This window comes from Chrysochloris asiatica, unplaced genomic scaffold, assembly GCF_000296735.1.
Source record: "Chrysochloris asiatica unplaced genomic scaffold, ChrAsi1.0 scaffold00120, whole genome shotgun sequence".
Classification (NCBI taxonomy): Eukaryota; Metazoa; Chordata; class Mammalia; order Afrosoricida; family Chrysochloridae; genus Chrysochloris; species Chrysochloris asiatica.
In genome coordinates, this window is record NW_006408638.1 from 4,603,377 (window position 1) to 4,624,483 (window position 21,107).

The window sequence follows — 21,107 nt, forward strand, 5'->3', positions numbered from 1 at the left end:
AACAACAACATAACAGTTTACAATTCTGCAAGTCTTTACAAACTCATACAGTCATACAACCACCACCATAATCTAGACCATTCCATCATGTTCCTTCATGCCCCTTTGTAGTTCTTCTACTACTGGCAACCACTGACTTCTTTTCTGTCCCCTTATTTTTTTTTTTTTTTTTCATGTTTTAAAACTTTTATTTTCATATTTTAAAAAATTGTGTATTCTAATAATTAAAATCAATTGAACAAAAAACTGGTACCCTGATTAAAATGCATTTCATGCCTGCAGGACACTTTGCCTTTATATATTTTATTCATTGTCACCCCACCCAGCTACTTCCTTCAACATGCAAGTTCTCTTCCTTCCCTGCCAGCCAGCTCGACCAATGGGAATGCCTTCCTTGTCAGTAGTTCTCCATACTTTGATGTGAAAGGGGGCAATACAGTCATTTAAACTTGATCCAACCTCTTTGCATCTTACAAAGTTAAACTGAAGCTCAAACAAGGAAAATAAGAAGGCATATTGGCAGCAGCGCCTCATTACAGTTGGTCCGCTTGCTTCTCTTATTCGAAAGTTTCTTTTGAAGGTAATAGATTTGTCCCCTGTGTTTCTGTCTTCTTCTTATCAAATTTTGACTTATGGAATTTCTCAATCTCAGCCATATCGGGTTTGTCAGATATTTTTGCGGTATAATCGAGTGAGACAAGAGCGAGCAGTGTCCACATGCATAGTGGCCGCCGCTGAGTCTTTACCCTGCATGTTACAGAGTATCACACAAGTGGCCTCATTCAGTATGTAGTTTCTTTAGGCTCAGTTCTCTCCCTTAGCATAACACATGTTGTTGTGCGTCAGAGGTATTGCTAAACATTAATTCAGTGTATGACTACTGCTTCATACATAATTGTGTTTATTCACTCAACACTTAAAGGAAATTTGTATTATTTACAGTTTAGGACAATTTAGAATAAAATCACTATAAACATTGTTCCTTGACATTTTAAATTTAGCGATGCATTAGTTACCTGTTGAGTTATATTGTTGTTATTGTTGTTATGTGCCGATGAGCAACCTATATGGGGTTTGCAACCCTATATGGGGTTTGAAAGAGTAGTTGGTAAGCTTGCATTTAGCTACTCAGAGTCATTGAGGAAAAAATGGGCACAGTAATTTGTATCCATAAATGTTTCCTCATTACCACCACCAAATCCAGGAATCACAATTCATAATTTCTCTTCCCATACCCATCATTCAAAATATTGGTGGCAAGATTTGCTCTTGTTTGAAGGTGGAAAATTAGATATCATCTAATAAAACCATTAATAGGTACCTTTGGAAACTAGAAAAATTGGAATGATAGGATCACACACTCCATACTCCCATTTCACTCCCATACCCACCACAAAAAGGAAAAAAACAATTCTTCTATGTACCAACAAAATTTCCCTTTCCTCACTTTCACAATTCAGCTTTATTCCCTACCTCCCACCAACACCCGTACTTTGATTAATGTTTGGTGGGATTTTGCCCATATAAATACGATGGAAAGAGCTCCTAACAAAGTGTGGCTTTGCTTCAGGCACTACAGGAGCTGGCTTTGCAATGCATTAATGATCTTGAGCAAGTCCAGATTCATTCAGAGTGGTTATCGGGCTCTCTGTCTAGGTGTATCTCAGCAGTCATGACGCTGTTAATATTTGTGTAGTACTGCTCAGTGTGGACTGTGGACCTGTGTATGCTGCAAAGCTGTCTGCCACAAAAAGTTTAAACTTAAAGTACAAACATTAAGAGTATGTATTTAGAAACTTGCCTAGCAATTTGGACAGCACAACTGGTTAAGTGTTCAACTACTAACCAAAAACTTGGTGGGTCAAACTCACAAAGTAGTACCTTGGAGAAAGGCCTGGTGATGTACTGCCTTCATTGGAAACCCTGTGGAGCACAGCTCCTCTCTGGCACACATTGAGTCATCATGAATTAGAGTCAACTACACAACTGCTGCTTTGTGTGTGTATTAGGAATTGGACATTTCTGCAATATCCAAGTACGTGCTCATCTCTCTATTGATAATTTTATTGCATTTTACAAAAGTATCAGTTTATGAAAGATTGATAGTAACAGAATTTTATCCTATGCCACAGTTGGAAAGCACTGATCTAGTATGTCACTTCTCAAATCATAATGTATAAAGAATATCTTCTCAGCATGCAAATTTTGGAATGGGGATTGAGATTCTGCGTGTCTGGCACATGCTCTAGCAATGCTGATGCTGCTGGTCTCCTGCCCAAACTTTGAGGAGTAAGGATTTGGTGAATTGACATGCTATATGCAGTTTCCCCTTGAATTGGTTTAAATAAGTACACATTATGCCCTTGTTAAAGTTGTAAGTGAAGATTAACAATTGAATACCCCTACCAGCTGTTCTGTGAACCGCAAGGTCAGCAGTTCGAAACTACCAGCTGCTCCGCGGGAGAAAGATGAGGCTTTCTACTCCCGTAAAGATTTACACCCTCGGAAACCCTGTACAGGGTCGCTATGGGTCGGTTCCGACTCCACGGCACATAACAACAACAACAACCAGCTGTTCCGCGGGACAAAGATGAGGTGGTCTGCTCCGGTAAAGATTTACAGCCTTGGAAACCCTGTGCAGGGTCTCTATGAGTCAGAACCAACTCCATGGTACTTAACAACAACAAGAAGTAGCGTCGTGGTTACAAGTAGGCCTGCTAACCTCAAGGTCAGCGGCTCGAAACTACCAGCCGTTCAACGAGAGGAAGATGAGGCTCTCTGCTCCCATAAAGACTACAGCCTGTGAAACCCTATGCAGGCTCGCTATGAGTCAGAACCAACTCCACGGCCCACCACCACCATAATAGTGGAATGTTGGGTTTGAATACTTTCAGTGGGAACAAAGCCACTTCATTAAGAAAGGTGATGTTCTGTAAATAGAGGACTCTTGTGAACAAACTCCACGTTAACCCTTTCTGTCTCTCTAGACAAGAAACCCAGCATGTATGAAGTGTTCTAGGCTGGGAGTAGGCCACTTGGGTTCCTAAATCCTACTCCTATACAGCAGTACATGTCTTTATCTTGATCATTTCTGATATGTGATCCCCATCTTACACGAGAACTTAGGAAAGTCCTGATTTTGTCACTGAAATTCCATGTCCTAGGAAACCTCGTCTGTCTTATTTGTTTGTTAAGTGCCATCTAGTTGATTCCGACTCATAGCTACCCAGTATAGGGTTTCCAAGGAGCTACTGGTGGATTTTAACTACCAAACCTGTGGTTAGTGGTCCAGAGCTTATCCTACAGCCCCACACCAGGAAACCTCTTAGCAAACTTGGATACTTGACGACCCTGCCTATTTTATTTTTCCAGAGTTGGATCCAAGCAATAGATTCCAGCACTCCTGCTTTGTTGAACCCCTAAATATTATAAACTTAACTTTTGAGCTCGAAGAATAGACAATATCCTTTTGGAATGACATGGAAAAAATTATTTTTTTAAAAAACAGACAACTTAGTTTGTATGCAAGGGTGTATGTTAGACTATTAATACTAGAGACAGAGTTTCAACCAACCAGGGAAGCTCTAAATTTTGGAGAAATTTATAAGTGCTTGACTTGAAACATTTTTAAAAGAAAGGATTTTGTTTGCTTGTTTTGTTTCCACTCTATGCATCTTCAGGGCATGCAGTTATACTTAGAGGATACTGTTCTCTAGTTGTTAAAGTCCAACTGGTAAATCACAGTGTAGTATTGTCAGACAGTCTCCAATATTGCTTATATACAATGATTTCCTTCTCAGTCAGATGCCGAGCATAAGAAGTAGAATGTAGGGTTAGATCAATGGGCAGCAGTACAAATACTAACACAAGGTATCTTTTAAAAGTTCATGAAAAAAATGAAATAAAAGTTCATGACATTTTCCTACAAACTCTTTGAAACCCCTGATATACTGTCTTAACTCTACGCAAATGACTTTTATGCTTTCCTTACCTTTAACTAAAATTTTGCCACACAAGAATCTTGACAGAAAAGTTTTGTGATTTTATTTTTTAATTCAAATCTTAAATACTTTTAATTTCATTTTAACAATAAGATTTAATAAATCTCATGTTTTTCTCCTCCAGTATAAAATCATTTCTGCATTGGTTGGAAGGAAGTACAGTATAAGCTTTTAAATGCTGAATTACTAACTGCACCTGCTTAGGGTCTAAAACTGAAATGAAAAACACAAGGCTTAACCCCAAATGCTCCCTGATCAAATGCAACAGTTCTGAAAATAGCTTCTTGTGGAGATGTTAGGAGCAGCTGAAAGTAGGAGTTGATGCCCCTACTCACAACCTGTTTAATACCGTGGCTTAGAGGCAGCTGCCTCTGCCTCATTCTGTGTTGGGGCCAGGACCAACAGCTCTAGAGAAACACAGAAACAGCCCTGGCTTTATCCACTTTATCTATATTGCTATCTCCCACCACATTCCACTTTCCCAGGCAAGAGATTGCCTCTGGATCCATCAGGAGACATTTGAGATCCACCAAGCCTCTAACATGAGAAAAGTAGCCTCTAACGAGTTATGCCAAAATTAAAAGAGATTCAAAATGATATTCTAGGAAGAATATGAAAAGTGAAGTCTCGTGTATTCCATTGCACATAGCTAATAATAGACAGTACTAGCTTTGTTTGGTACCCTAAACAGTTACCCTTAGTATCTTTGTTACCAGCAGTACAGCTTGCTCGGTCAGAATCCATCAGAAAGGGCTTCATTCATAGAACTCTCCTCTGTTCTTCTCTGCCTGACTTGATACAACTTTTACTGTTTTTCCATAGAGTTTTGTTTTTTCTTGTGATATTCTCTCTCTTTCCAACAGTAAATTGTTTCTCCACAAAGGGCACACATATGTTTTTACCAAATTCAGCATCTGGACAGAGTGGACAATTATCTGACCTGATGTGAAAATGATCTGTTTCTAGGCTGATGGCACTCACCGGCAGCTTAAAATTCCATTTCCAATTGCATGTAAGTGAATGTGCCTTAAAAAGTCTTAGAAAGTCACCAAATTTTTTAAAAACAATGAATGCGGTAGTAATGTTTTCTTTTTCATTCTTATCACTCAGACTATACATATGGTAGTGGTGGTGCTTGTCAGTTCTGACTCATAGCGACCCTGTACAGGGTTTCCAAGGCTATAAATAACTACAAAAACAAAAAGCCTCATCTTTCTCCTGTAGAAAAACTGATAAATTTGAACTCCTGACCTTGTGGTTAGCAGCCCACCTCATAATCCACTATACCACCAGAGCTCCTTAGAATATATAGATAGATATATTTTAATTTCATTACAGTGGTGTTAGGAGTTGGTTCAGAATTAACAGGCCAGTTCTTCCATGTTCTACATCACATTTCTGCCCACAAGAAGTTAAAGCCAGTATCTTCTGTCTCTCTTAGCAGTTAGACAAAGTTTTCGAAAGTCAGAGGAAAGCACTATAGGGAAAATACCCTGAAGGGGAATGGAGGCAGGAAGATGACTTAGGTCAGGGCTGAAGGGATTATTGAAATTCTTTTCTCTAGATATAGTGTCCAGTTTGCTAATACCACCTTCAAAGTCTAGGTCACAGTTTTGAGTACTCATGTTGAAAACTCAGAATTTGTCAAGTCCTTTATTCAGTGAAGTATTTTATGAAGCAAATTTTCTCTCAAAAGTTATGCATTTGAGAGAAAATTAGCTGGGATGATCCCTTAAACATCTGAAGACTGGTTTGTGCCTCTCTTAAACAAGGGATGGTAACCCTTGCCTTTCCTGTATCACAGGGTTGCATAAGGAGCAAATTAGTGACTAATAAGAGAGTTCGTGAAACAATGTAAAACACCAGTGAGGTTGTTTTTGTTGTTTTCAATGATGCCATTATAAAAAGACTCCTCACCTAAGGTGAGAAGCATAGTATTGCTATTTTTCCAAATGTGGCTCCTGTGATAGACTGTATCTCTCACACAGTTTAGACAGAATCATTCCGAACTTCAGCTGTCGAGTCTGTACCAACTCTTAGCGACGCTGTATATGGTTTCCGAGACTGTAAACCCTTACAGGAGCAGAAAGTCTCAGCTGTCTCCCAAGGAGTAGCTGGTGAATTCAAACTGCTGACCTTGATGTTAGCCCAACTTGTAATCCACTATATGCACTCAAACATATTTGATGCATGAATGAATGAACAATTGGACAAGCAAAGTGAGCCCTTTACTGTGAAAATGTTTCCCCTAATTATAGTGAAACAAAACAAAACAAAGCATAAATGATTAATAAATATTCCTAGTCACTAGTTCTCTGCTAAGGAAAGCAAAGAAACCAAGGTTTATTTCTCTGAATTTCTTTTAACATTCAGATATTGGAGATGCAAGGCATGTATTTCAGTAGCAATTATAATTTTGCTTCAGGTTGAGGAAAAGAACATTGTGAGCTCTGTTTTGAAGCAAGAAAGAATACAAGTCTCTTTCCTTTGTGTTTTTCCATATGCTTAGACTTGGCAAATTGCTTTGCCAGTCTTCTGTAATACTGCTCTACCAAAACCAGCATCATTTTGAAGCCACAATGAAATATCTCCCTCTCCAGTGACAATGCTACTAACTAAGGCCAATTTGTGGCTAACAAATTCCTTATTTTAGTAACAGTTTAAGTAATATTGACAATAACACAGAACTTTAACAGAAACTAAACTCTTTTTAAAAATTGCACTCTCTTTCTTAGTAATCACTGCTGTTTTATGCCCCAGAATTGTCAGAATCATTGTGCAGTGGTTGCCATAAACTCTACATGGTCCTGGGAAATTGCTTGGAAAACTCTCACCAGCATAGATCTGTTTTAATTGCCTTACCCACTTGTTGTAAGGAAGTGGAAATCACCCATGAAAATTATTGCTGCCTCTAGAAAAGAAAATTCCAATAACAAGTAGCTCTTAAAGTATACACTGATTTTTAGTTAGACATAATGTGAATTTTGTAATAATGTCAACAGATAGCTATAGAGAAATGTTTATTATGAAATATTTGTTTCTGAGAGACAGCAGATTGGTTAGCTGGAAAGTGTTACCATTTTTAGATGTACCTGGAGGAACACTGCCATAATTTGAATGAGTAATATCCTATTCCCTGCCCTCTTTTATGTAAGTTGAATGCACACATACAGTAAGCAGTATGTGCATCATACTAATCTATCCTGAGAGCTAACACAAATATTGGAAAATGAATCATCAGTTGTTTGAATAGGAAAAAAAATGAATAAGTCACAGTGTTGTAACGAAACACGTATCTGTTAAGTGGTACTCCTGTGTTTAAAACTATGCAACCATTTTGAACATTGAAAACAACTTTCACTGAGCAAGTATTGTGAGCAGAACTTTCTCTGGAATCGTTTGGCAGCAACCTGCCTGCCATGGCACTATTTTCCATTTACATTGAGATGTGACTGCTCATGGAGATCAAGTCACCTTCTTTGGGGTGAGTTACAAAACAGGCTCTCAGTAGATACCTCCCAAGACCTTCCAAGAGAACTAGGTCGCAAACCTAGTTCTGTTCTCTGGCCCCCATTCATCAAATCTTACCAAAGGAATGTGAGCAGTGTAAAGAGAACAAAAAAAAATCCAATCTATTTACTATTCTAGAAAGCTACTTTCTTGCCAATCTTTCCACAAAAAGAGAATGTTTCTTCTCCAACCCAGATATCCAGTATATGTCTCCATTTTCATCATGTTGTGATACTTTTGAAATTATACATTGGTTATTCACATCTGCTTACAAAATCAAACTGTCACAAAGAAAGTCCTTTGCCCAAAACTATTTTTTTTTTAAACTTTAACCATTGGTTTTACTCTTAAAAGGAGGGGAATTTAAATATTCATGTTAGTTTTCTTTCTTGCCTACCAATTTAGCAAAACTTAACTATTATCAGGGTAGTTCCACTGTACTGCTAGTGGCTACAAACCTTCATCAGTCATAAACTCTTGATCATACCTGGGATTTACTGTGTCCTCTCACGTAATATCCAGAAGATTCTTCTGAGCAGGGTGGACAATTCACAGGCATTCAGTGGCACACAATCACCCCCAAACCTGCTTATCAGCAAGAATAGAGATGCTTACCTTATTGTGCAAATACCTTTAGGTGATCACATGTGGTAGTTCTGTCTTCTTAGCCCCCCTAAAATCCAATAGTAGAATCCAGGGACCAACAATGTTTTCTTCTTTTCTTTTTGGGCCCCCTATCAGTTTTTCTTTCGTGGACTTCAAAACCACAGAGACTTTGCAACCAGAGATCAATAACAGTTCTGCTAGTTCTGCAAAGGAGAAACAGTGGGGAGCCCAGTACAGACTGGGCCCAAACACTAAATAGAACACTCTTTCCTCTCCAAGCAGTGTCCTTCATACTCTGAAGACAGGTAACCTTGCAAAAGAAAACCCTTACCCCACAACTTGCCAGTCTCCACTTGAGAAAGATTCTGACTGTACTGAGTTGCAGGATGAAACGAACCCAAAGCAAGGAACCATCTGCCCAGAGCAGACAAGTAGAGGCAGGTATAGACTCTGTGAGTGTGAGTGTGTCTGTGTGAGTGTGTCTGTCTGCGTCAGCTTGCCTGTGCCCAGCAGCTGCTCTCCAGATTAGAAGACACCGTTCTTTGGCAGACAGCTCTGAAACAACCTCTTGTGTAATTTCTGATACATGTACACATCTTGACTGAGAGTAGAAACCTCCCAGCCACAAACTGGGCCCCTTTTTATGTGTTGTGGCTGCCCACAATACACTACGAACCACAAACGGCAGCATGAGCATCTTAAGAACAGATGCCCACCTAGACATTAAATTGTACCTCACTTTGTCACCTTGCAGCCGCGAACTGATGCATGCTTTATTTGAGATTTAAGTAACAAGGGCATGACCTTTTCTTTGACAGCCATAACCCAAGGCATTGTAGAGATGTGCTGTTTTTAATGCTGTATTGAACTTTAACGTGAATGCTTGTCTGTTCTATTCAGTGTTACTTGAAACTTAAATGCGTTGTTGTTGTTGTTGTTGTTAAGTGCCGTCGAGTCGGTTCCGACTCATAGCGACCCTGTACAGGGTTTCCGAGGGTATAAATCTTTACAGGAGTAGAAAGCCTCATCTTTCTCCCGCGGAACGGCTGGTAGTTTCGAACCGCTGACCTTAAGGTCCGCAGCCCGATTCGTAACCACTACGCTACGTAGTACTGATAAAATCCAAGAGCAATATACAAATGTATGAGGGGGCTTCAGAAAATCCATGGAAAAATTCCATTATCTTTCAGTTCCATTTTTTCAAGAACTTTACAAAAACTCCTCATATAGTGGTGTTGTTGTTGTGAAGTGCCGTCGAGTCGGTTCCAACCCATAGCGACCCCATAGGGTTTCAAAGGAGCAGCTGGTGAGCTTGAACTGACCTTGCAGTTCAAACAGCTTTGCAGTCTGGCACCACACCAGGACTCCCATATAGTGGTATTATTATAATTATTCCAGACAATGTTGTTATATCATTCAGGTATTATTCAAATAAATTTCAAACCTTAGGTCACAACCATTTTTAGAATCTAATATTCTATTACTGGCATCGTTATTCCGATTAGGAAGAGGTGTTTGTTAATTGATTCAACAAGCTTGTATTGTGGTATTAAGTATGTATCAGGTCCTTTGTAAGACAAACCCACCGCCATATTGTATTAAAAACAAAGTTGTCGTCAAGTAAAGATCGTGGCAACTCTCTGTCAGAGTAAAACTGTATACCATAGGGTTTTCAGTGACTGATTTTTCAGTAATAAATCACCAGGCTTTCTTCTGGGACACCTCTCGGTGGACTCAAACCTCCAACCTTTCAGTTAGCAGCCAAGTATTTTAACCAGCTAAGCCATACCTTTCAGGAGCTCTGGTAGCGTAGTGGTTACAAATTGGGCTGTGAACTTTAAGGTCAGCAGTTCGAAACAACCAAGCTGTTCCGTGGGTGAAAGATGAGGCTTTCTGCTCCCGTAAAGATTTACAGCCTTGGAAACCCTGTACAAGGTCGCTATGAGTCAGAACCGACTCCACAGCACATAACCACCACCACCACCACACGTTTCAACATAGACATTATTTGATATAGTCCACATAGCATCCCTTTATATTAGTCATATTCCTGGTGATCAAATGAGAAAAATAAAATTAAAAGTAATTGAATAACTTCTCCAGATCCTCTCATCAGACTAGGGATTCCAAATTGTATCTTATTCATTTCAAACCCAATGCTCTTTATTTATTTATTATTTTAATGACAAGTCTTTATTTTTATTTATATTAAATTATAGAGTACCATAAATAAGTATAAGATTATAGTTTGAATATTATAATGCAACTTAAAAATTGACACATTACTTAATTATCCAAAATTCATTACATGTTTGCCAATACACTGAAGAGGTTATTAGGCATAATTTGGCAATATAAATTGTTCTATACTTTATTTGACCATTTATCATTCATATTTGTGACACATATATATATGTATATAGAAAGATATATATACACACACACAGATACAGCCCTAAATTAAGCATATGTATAAAAAGCAGATGTTTTGATATTAGGATTAATTCCTTTTAAAAAATCTATTATTAAATTTCATCTGCATTCAAAGCAGAAATGTAAAAAAATTAATAATTTGCTAAGTACACATGAATTTACAAAGTAATGGGAAGTGACATAAAGATTACTTTTGTAATTTTAGATTACTATTTCACTATATGATTGACATTTCCAAGTGGTACTATCGAACTATGGAAACAAACATCAGTTTTGTAGGTGATTGCGAGAATAAAGAGTCTACTGAGCATTGCTGTACCCGCTAAATTACAAATGACTATCATTAGAGTAGGAAAAGACGGCAGATAAGTTTTCTTCTTTATTAATATGGGAATTATCAGGAAGCGATCAAGGCGGTGGCTGTCCTTTGGGCCTAAGTTCTCTGCTCCTTCCTCAGTGGGAGTCGGGATTTTCTAGGAAGGTGCAGCTAGCTTTCCTAATGATGACGCTCTTGGCATAGTGACCAGCGTGGATGCATTCAGCCAGGGGCTTGTCATAGACTAGTTGAGAGAAAAAACCTCCAACAAATGCATCTCCAGCCCCATTGGTGTCAACAGTTTCTTTCTGGTCTTGATCCAAGACAACAAAGGAAGTGATGTCAGTTTCTGTGGTCGTTATCCTGTCCTCTCGCCCTTGGGTAAATATCAAAATCCACGGTCTCTTTGAGTTCACCTTTGGCAGGGCTTGTGTCTTTTTGACTGTCTCTTTAATATTTTTAGTCTCAAAGCCTTGCTCTCTAGCAAAAGTGGCAGCTTCCGTCTCATTTCCAAAAATTATGTCAACATAAGGCATGACTATCATCAATGGCTCCTTGTAGCACTGATTAATAAATGGTGCAGACAGTTTCAAAGTGAAAATTCTGTTGTTTTCAGAAGCATGGTGTACCACTTTTATTACTGATTCTGGGGAAACTGTAAGAAAAAAGTCTGCTATATAACAAACTCTTGCTTTTTCTACCAACACCCAGTTTTTCTCCAGATAAAAGATGTATTTTCTTTTTATAACAGTTGGCAGCAGCAAGAGTAGCTACAAAGGACCTGTTGTCACCAGTGATGTAGGCAGCACAAGTCCCTGTTGGCTGTTCATTCTGCTCGTAGTAATGAGCATCTATATGGGCTTCAGCAGCTTTTCTCTTCAGGATCTCCCCAAATTTATCTACACCGATGCATCCAAAAAACGTTGCCGCTTTATGTGGCTGCTGAATCATGCACTGAGCCACTTTGAGTTCTGGTTAAAGCCACCAGCATGATGCTCAACTTTGAATATTTTTATAAGTTCATCTAACAGTTTGCAACTGGTAGCCTCAAATCACTGACCTTGTAGTTCACAGTCCAGTGTTTATCCTACAAAGGCACCACATTCCCCAATGTAATTTATACTGTTGTTGTTGATGATAGGTACCATTGAATCGGTTCTGACTCATAGTGACCCTATGCACAACCGAACAAAACACTGCCCAGTCCTGCATCCTCACAATTGTTATGCTTGAGCCCATTACTGCTGCCACTGTACCATCTCTTTGGGGGTCTCCCTCTTTTTCTCTGACCCTCCACTTGAGTGCCTTCCAACCTGAGTGGCACATCTTCCATTGCTGTATCTGACAATGTTGTGCTGCTATTCATAAGGTTTTCAGTGGCTAACCATTCAGAAGCAGTCCATCTCTCCTTCCTGATCTTAGTTTGGAAGCTCAGCTGAAACCTGTCCACCATGGGTGATCCTGCTGGTATTTAAATACCGGTGACATAGCTTCCAGAATCACAACAACATGCAAGCCACCACAGTACGACAAACTGACAGATGAGTAGTGAATATCTTTTATAGGAAACAAAATTGTTTTTTCTTTTGGCCCAGGATCATGTGTTGTATTTAGTTGTCATGTCTCTAGCTTCCTTCAGTCTAGAACAGTTTTTCACACTTTCCATGTCTCTTATAACCTTTTTGAAGAGTACATGTTGTGGAATGCCCTCAGTTTAGGTTTGTGTGATGTTTCTTCACAATTAGATTAAGTTTGCACATTTTGACAGGAATATCACAGAAGCAACACTGTATTTTCCTTAATCAGGAAGACACATTACTGGGATTATTATTTTAAGGTTAAAATCTGCCTGTTCTCTCCACTGTAAAGTTAGTTTATCCTTTTTCTCTCTCTCTCTTTTTCTAAAGCTTTTATTGTGAATTGAGTGATCATTTACATGAGAGAACATTAGTTTTGCACTCATCCTACCGTATTTCTTTTCATTACAATGATTACAATACTCCCCATGCATCATCATTCAACAGTATTTGCTTTTATTCCCTCTGTTTTGCTTTGCTTTGTTTTTGATGTACACAAAAACACCCAGGAATCTACGATCATTTAAACAATCCAAGGGCACATTCTACAAGCCTGCCTCCTGGCTGCCAGTACACAGCCTTTCTCTTTCCATGAGTAGAGTCCTCAGCTGCTCTGTCTCTCCATGTCCTCATCTCTGCCTCCATCTCTGGTGTCGCTGCTTCTATGGATAGGGTCCCAAATTCCGCTCATGCTCTTCTCCCTTGATGATCTAAAGTTATCCTTTTATAATTAATCAATATTTTGTGGGGAGATACTTTGAGATTATATCAATATTTTGCTCCTAAACAGACTTTCTGCTATATGGGAACACTTTTACTTCTCTCCTATTGGTTTATTCTTTATTCTTATATAAATATGAACTCGGAATCTCTTATTTTATTTAGTGGTTGTTGTTGTGGTTAAGTGCCATCGAGTTGGTTCCAACTCACAGCAACTCTGCACAGGGTTTCTGAGGAGTGGCTGGTAGGTTTGAACTGCCAACCTTGTGGTTAGCAGTCCAGTGCATACCCTACAGTGCTACACCAGGAATCCATTCAGTAATTACAATCCATTAATACCATTATTTTTTTCTCAATTGATCCAGAGTTAGACAGTAGATGCCTTTTCAAGCTGACTTCTGTGTCCTTTAGAAAAATCCTCATCTGTTCTTTTTCTTTGTTTGTTGTTGTTGTTTTGTGTGTTTTTTTTAAATATACTTTATTATTCCTGGCACAAGGAAACCTAGTTCTATTATGAAAATAGTATTTTGAACCCATATCTGGGCACTGCCTTAGTTCACTGCTTCTAGGCTCTCTCTGACAACAGAGCTAGGAAACAGGCAGATATAGTTAGAGAGAGAGCTATATCTAATGGTCTGTCTGTCTGTCTATATTAAATACCATGTGCTCACCCTGATAATTCCAGTTCCATTCCAATATCATAGAGGACATTCTAGCTTTTACTCTTTCCATATTTGTAACTCTCTTCCCCAACAGTAAACACTGTTATACTCAATCTATTTACTTATTTGTAAATAGTTTATTTATTTGCTCACTGCCTCTATCTATAACCAATCTTCAACTCTCCCTTGGTCTTAGAGTATTTTTGGCCCCATCATTTCTGATCTACTAAAGAAAAGGAAAGGAAGTAATAATTTTAAAAAATAAAATACAATGGAAGAAGACGGGAGTCCTGTGCTCTTTTTATAATATGAGGTTTTATGTCTTCATGGCAACACAAATAATTATTGAAAATCATCATGCTAGCTCTGAGAAGAGATCTTGGAAATAAAGTTTATAATGATTGGATGAGAAACCATCATTGATTCAGGCGCTAAATACCTGAACTCTATAGGAATCAATGAGGTGAAGTTATCCATCATGGTGGAGTCCAGAAGAAATCATGATTTACTAAGTCTTGAATGAAAATTCTCTTAAAGAACTGTGCTATCCATTAACCACTAGCTATGTGGCTATTAAACACATGAGCTGTGGCTAATCTGAATTGGAATATACTATAATTGTGCAATAGAAACTGAATTCCAAAGACTTTCTATAAAAAGAAAAGCATGTAAAATATCTCATTAATAATTTTATATTATTGCCTATTAAAATGATAATATTTTATATGTGTAAGGTAAAATAGAATACCTCCAGATTAGTTTTACCATTTATTGTATTAATATGGCTATAAAAAATTTAACATTACATATGCATTTAAAACTTGTATTTCTATTAACTAGTATTGGAGCTCTGGTAGCGTAGTGGTTACAAATCGGTTGCTAACCTCAAGGTCGGCAGTTTGAAACTACCAGCTGCTCCATGGGAGAAAGATGAGGCTTTCTGCTCTCGTAAAGATTTGCAGCCTCGGAAACCCTGTGCAGGGTCACTGTGAGTCGGAACCAACTCCATGGTACTTAACAACAAGTGTTGAATTATTAATACAGAAAAATGAGTTACATATCAAACTTTTCCCCTTTCATAGTGACATGCAAAAAATTCTGAGATCCCATAATTGGCCTATGCAAACCTTTTCTCTTATGATCAATTGACTTTAAAATACTTAAAGGAAAGTCAATCAACTTTTGCCCTAGAATTATATTAGCAATATAGACTCTTGAAATATAAATAACTTAATGAGACAATAGCCATTTGTTGTTTTAAAGTTCTTAATTACCTATTTGTACAGTATCCACTGAACCCCTTTAAGTACTAACATAATTATCTCTACTTACGTATAATTCTAAAATAAAATCATCAAGTTTCATTTCAGTGAAACTTTCTTTGAGTCTGTGGAATTGATATTAATTAGCCCATTAATTAAACTTCAAAAACTGAGCCCTAGACAGTTGATTCATATCTGTAGAAGAGTAAATGGAAGAATGTATAGGCCACTTACTGAATATATAACTGAAGGAATATCTGTGTATGTGTACATTGCAAAATCAGCATGGTTGCCATGTCTGATTTCCTCATACTGGTGACTCTAACTCAAAATCAACCTAAGGCCAATTCCTGTGAAGCAGAGGTCAGTCATATCTTCACCCTTCAACCTTCTTTACCCTATTCTGATACCAACTATCCCTCCCACAGCACTCTTCGTTTCACATCTGGGTTCAATAATACATTCAATAGAACTCAGAGACAATACTCACAATTATGGGGTTTATGAAGGAACTGAACAGCATACAATTCAGGATCAAAAACAACTCAGGATACAGAAATTCAGCAGTTTTCTAGTCAGGAACACTTCTTCTATGTCATGCTACAGACAGATCTCGTTCTTGTCTTCAGCCTCTGCCCTACTTGGGCAAATGTTACAAAACTCCTTTATCTAGTTTGTGAATGCCCAAAGGGCACATTCTGCAAGCCAGCCTCCTGTCCAAAGATGCTCAACTTTACTTGGTCCATGGGCGGGAAGCCCACAACTACTGTCTCTCCATGCCTCGGCCTCTTCTGCTCTTGCTTTTGAGATGGCTCCTTTTAATCCCTGCGGGTTGGCAAAACTAACTGATCCTGGCAGTATAGTCCTATACACCCTATTTACATGGTACCCACCCAATCATGGATTCTTGGTGTGGTGCTGTAGGATAAACACTTGACTGTAAAGTCTGTAGTTCAAACTCACCAGCGGCTTCTCAAAAACACCATACAGGGTCGCTATGAATCAGAACTGACTTGATGTCACTTACCAACAACAACTCAATCATTCAGTGGTAGTTAAGATTTTGGAGTTCTGATATGGTATTATAGAATAAGCACTGGACTGCAATGCTGGTTTGAACCACAGAGTTGGCAGTTCAAACTCACCAGCTGCTCTTCAGAAAACCTCTACAGGGTCTCTATTAGTTGGAATCTATGGCACTTAACAACAACATGAGTTGAATCAATGACCTATAATAGGCCTGGAGTGCACTGAAGGCATTGGCAAAGAACAAAACTCCAGGAATTGATGGAATACAAATTGAAATCTTTCAACAAACTAATGGAGCACTGTAGGCTCATCTATGCCAAGAAATCTGGGGACAACTACCTGGCCAACTGACTGGAAGAGATTCATATTTGTGCCTATTCCAAAGAGGTGACCCAAGGGAATGCAGAAACCATCAGACAATATCATTAATATTGCACGCAAGTAAAATTTTGCTAAAGATAATTCAAAAATGGCTGCAACAATGCAGTGTCAGGGAGCTATTAAGAGGTTCAGGTCAGATTCAGATGATGACGTGGGATGGGGGATATCATTGCTGACGTCAGATAGATCTTGGCTGAAAGCAGAGAATACCAGAGAGATGTTTATATGTGCTTTATTTACTACACAAAGGCTTTCAATTTTCTGGATCATGACAAGCTATGAATAACATGCAAAGTAAGAGTATTCCGAAACACTTAATTGTTCTCATGAGGAACCTGTACATAAACCAAGAGGCAGTTGTTTGAACAGAACAAGTGAACACTGAATGGTTTAAAATTAGGAAAGCTGTGCACATATACCAGGGCTGTATTCCTTCACCATATTTATTTAGTCTGTACGCTGAGCAAATAAGCAGAGAAGCTGGATTATATGAAGAAAAACGTGGCATCAGGATTGGAAGAAGAATCATTAACAACCTGCTATATGCAGATGATACAACCTTAATTGCTGAAAGTGAAGAGGAGTTAAAATACTTACTGATGATGATCAAAGACTGCAGCCTTTGGTATGAGTTAAACCTCAATGTAAAGAGAAAAAAAAAAACTCATCATCACTGGACTAATAAATAACATCAAGGTAAGTGGAGAGAAAATTATAGTTGTCAAAGACTTCATTTTGCTCAGCTCAGTCATCAATACTCATGGAAGCAGCAGTCAAGAAATCAAATGACATTACATTAGCCAAATCTGCTCTAAAAGTCCTCTTTAAAGTGTTGAAGAGCAAAGATGTCATTTTGAAGACAGAGGTGTCTCTGACCCAAACAAAGGTATTTTAAATAGCTTCCTATGTATGTGAAAGTTGGACATTGAATAAAGAAGACCATAGAAATGATATATTTGAATTATGGTGTTGGAGAATATTAAAGTACCATGAACTGTCAAAAGAACAAGTAAATCTGTGTTGGAAGAAGTACTCCCTTAATGCTCCTTAGAAGCCAGGATGGCCAGACTTCATCTGTCATACTTCAGAGAACGGCATCATAATTGGTAAAGTAAAGTGTTGATGAAAAAGAGGAAGACCCCCTAATGAGATGGATTGGCACCGTGGCAGCAGCAATGGTCTCAAGCGTAGCTATAATTGTGAGATTAGCACAGGACTGGGCAGTGTTTCACGCTGTTATGCATAAGTTTACTATGAGTCGTTACCACCTAGATGGCACCCAACAACACAACAGCAATAGTCCTGGATGATGCACAAAACAGAAAAGTAACTGCAAGTATAACAGTCTATTTAGGAAAAGCTGGTGTAATGAAGGGTGTCTATCTCTTCCTTTGAAACCTACCTGTGAGCAATGTAAACTTCACATTTTTTCTAAAGTGAAAATGAAGCTAAGAGGTTCACTTAAAAAAAAAAAAAAGTGGAAACCATGTTCATGACCTCTGAATCTTCTTGTTGCAAATAATCTGTACTCTCCAATTTCTAAGGGCTATTTCTTCATATACTTCTAGAATGCCAACTACCAGGTGACAGCTGTTTTAGCTCTAAGACTTTTCTCAAGTGTCCCAGTTTGATGTCATTATGTAATGCTGTCTCTTGGCATAGTTATCATCACTCAGTATCCTTGTTGGTATATATCATTGCATAGCTCTCTTCACTTTTCCATCCATATAATGTTTCCAAATGGGTACGGTTGTCTGAAAATTAGATACGAAAAAGAAAAAGAATCATTCCAGCAACCTCTCAAATTTGATCAATGTTTTCTCTTTGACTAGAAAGTTCTTTATAAACAGAAATATACATGAGTTCGAAGTCTTTCTCCTTTCCCTTTTCTTTGAAGCTGTTGTTTCATTCCCCCCTTATTTTCCTCATCAGTTACACATCTTAAAGTTTTGTTTGCTGAAGTGTGCACATGAAAAATGTTGAATTGGCAAAATAATAGTAATAATAATAAATAAACAAATCAATTAAGCATGTATACTAATCTTTCAAAAAGAAAGAATGGCGTTATATTTCTGTTTGTAATTTTGTTTATAACTCAATATGGTATTAGAGTTTAATGAAATGTGATAATCCAGACAGCAACATCCTAAAGTTCCATGACTTAATAGGAATAGTGCCATCTGTGGTAAAATTGAAATTATGATTTTGATTGTTTAAAAAAACACTTGTTTAATTACCCAGCTCAGTCTTTACCTTAATGGTGTTGTCTCTGATAGCCTAAAGAGCAATTGTATACATCACTAAACACAGTTTTCAATTCACTTCACCAGATATTTGCAGTGTCCACAATATACCATGACCTGTTCTAGGCCTTGATGCTCTAAAGCCAACATAAAATGTTATCAGTACCTTTTCCTAAGAACTGACAGTCTACTAGGGATGACATACATCAAAATTGTAAATATAATGTGCTGAGCATTATAACGTAGGTGTGGAAAGGCTCCTGAGTAGAGGTCAGGGAGATGTCATAAGACGGAGGAGGAGGGCTGAATATTTGAACTGGACACTCTGGGGAAGGAGGAACAGGCTTCTGCCAGAAGGGCAAGAAGGAGGGCATTTTAGGTCGAGGACGCAGTATGAACACAAGCACCCTGTCAGGAAAGCACATGACGATTCAGAACAGTCAAACTGACCATGTGCCTGGAAGATAGTGTGTGTGTGTTGTCCAACTTTGTACCAAGGAAAGTAGAATCTTCCTTTGGGTCCAGATTGTAGAAGGCTTTGAATGCTCTGATACCAGAAGTTTTCATTGTACACTGTATATAGCAGGGAGACACCAGAGGCATTTTGACTAGAAGTGTTAGACAGGGAAGTATAGTGGGAACTTCACAGGATTTGAAACCAGGAAGTGTTTTCCCAGCGCTATGGAATGTTTTCCCAGCAAAGGAACTTGGATATCATCTAATTCTAGCCTGTTGTTTTACTCATGAAAATTGTGTGGTCCAGCTTTAGTTTTCACATCACAGGAGCTCCTGGGTGATGCAAATGGTTAACACATTCAGCTGCTAACCAAATTGTTTTAGTCCACCCAGAGGTAGACTACTTGTAGAAAACCAGCAACGTCCAATGGAATTCAGTTATATTTTGGCATACATGGGGTTACCATGAATTGACTCAGTGGCAACTGGGTCTTTTATTTTTTTGGGTTTTGTTGTTGTTGTTGTTTAGGTATTTTGTATTTACATAAAACCTTGGTGAAACCACTTATTTCATCACTTCCCAAAGTGACCCCTAGAGCTAAGCAAGGTCACCCCTGGGCTATGAGAGGGCCCCTGAGCACTGAGGTGCATGTTCATTGATATGGGAAGCTGGGTTCTCAGAGGGTGGCCTTGGGGAGAGAAAGAAGAATGAGTAAGGCTACCCTAGCTAGGGAACCAGAGCCCACTTTGCAGGTGGAGTATTTCAGCACTGCAACAGAGGATCTAAGCAAGTAACTGCACCATGATTCTGGGTGACTTGCCTGCGTTAGGGCCAGATCCCCACCAGCAGCTAGCAGATGGAGAACAGGAGAATGACAAGAATTATGCAAAGGAGCAGTTGCTGTTACTGTGAAGCGCTGTCAAGTCAGTTCCGACCCATAGCAACCCTGTATAGGGTTCCCAAGGAGCAGCTGGTGAGCTTGAACCACCTTTGCAGTCCAGCGTGTTAGCCCACAGAACCACACCAGGACTCTAGGAGCAGAGTCCCATCTAAATAACTAGGTTTTGAGCTGAGCTGTAGTGCTAGAAGAGAATTTAAATGCTCTCAGAAAACCAAGGGAAGAATCTAGCCCTAAGGGAGTCCTGGTAATGCGCTGAAGGATAAACAATGGACAACAAACAAGGCTGGCAGTTCAACCCCACCAGCCATTCCTTCAAAACCCTATATAAGGTGGCTGTGAGTTGGAACCAACTCTTCAACCCTTAACAACAACAATAACAAGGGCTGTTTTACTCTGTAGGATAAACCCTGGGCTGCTAACCACAAGGTCAGCCATTCAAACCTGCCAACCACTCCTCGGAAACCCAATACAGGGTCACTTTGTCAGAACTGACTCACTGGCACTTGACAACAACAACAATAAAGGCTGAGCAAATCAGAGAAAGGATGATACTGATCTAGTATATAAGTACCTGGGACCCACCTGGGCCCTCCAGAGAGCATCCTGAGGCAATAAGACAATTCTAGATCTCCTTCCTGATGAGCTGGACTCCTGGTGGCTGCCAGATGTGATCCTCACTGGCTGAGGAACAAAACAGGGCATAGTCTGAAGACTCAAGGTCTTTGTTTTAGCTACTGCATGAGGCTGGCACTCAGACAACTCCAAAGTTCAGCAGCCCCATCGTGGCCAAGTGGCAGGGAGACAAGGGATCTTCCCCTCGGGACAGCTTCACAATAGCTGCCTGGGACTGCATTGTGCTATCCATTCTTAGTGGTCTGATGCTCAACTTTGAGGTTCTTTTGTAATTTTTCTTAGGTTAAGAAATACTATACTACATGTATAATAGCAACTTTGCATTCAACCCCAAATATCTGTAAATGAGAAAGGGCTAACCACTCCTGACCCCATA

The 21,107-nt window shown here is 38.9% G+C and overlaps 1 pseudogene; it reads right to left on the reverse strand.

Moving 5' to 3' along the window:
- Positions 1-11,003: 11,003 nt before the first annotated feature.
- LOC102815990 overlaps positions 11,004-21,107 on the reverse strand; it is a 42,932-nt pseudogene continuing 32,828 nt past the window's right edge.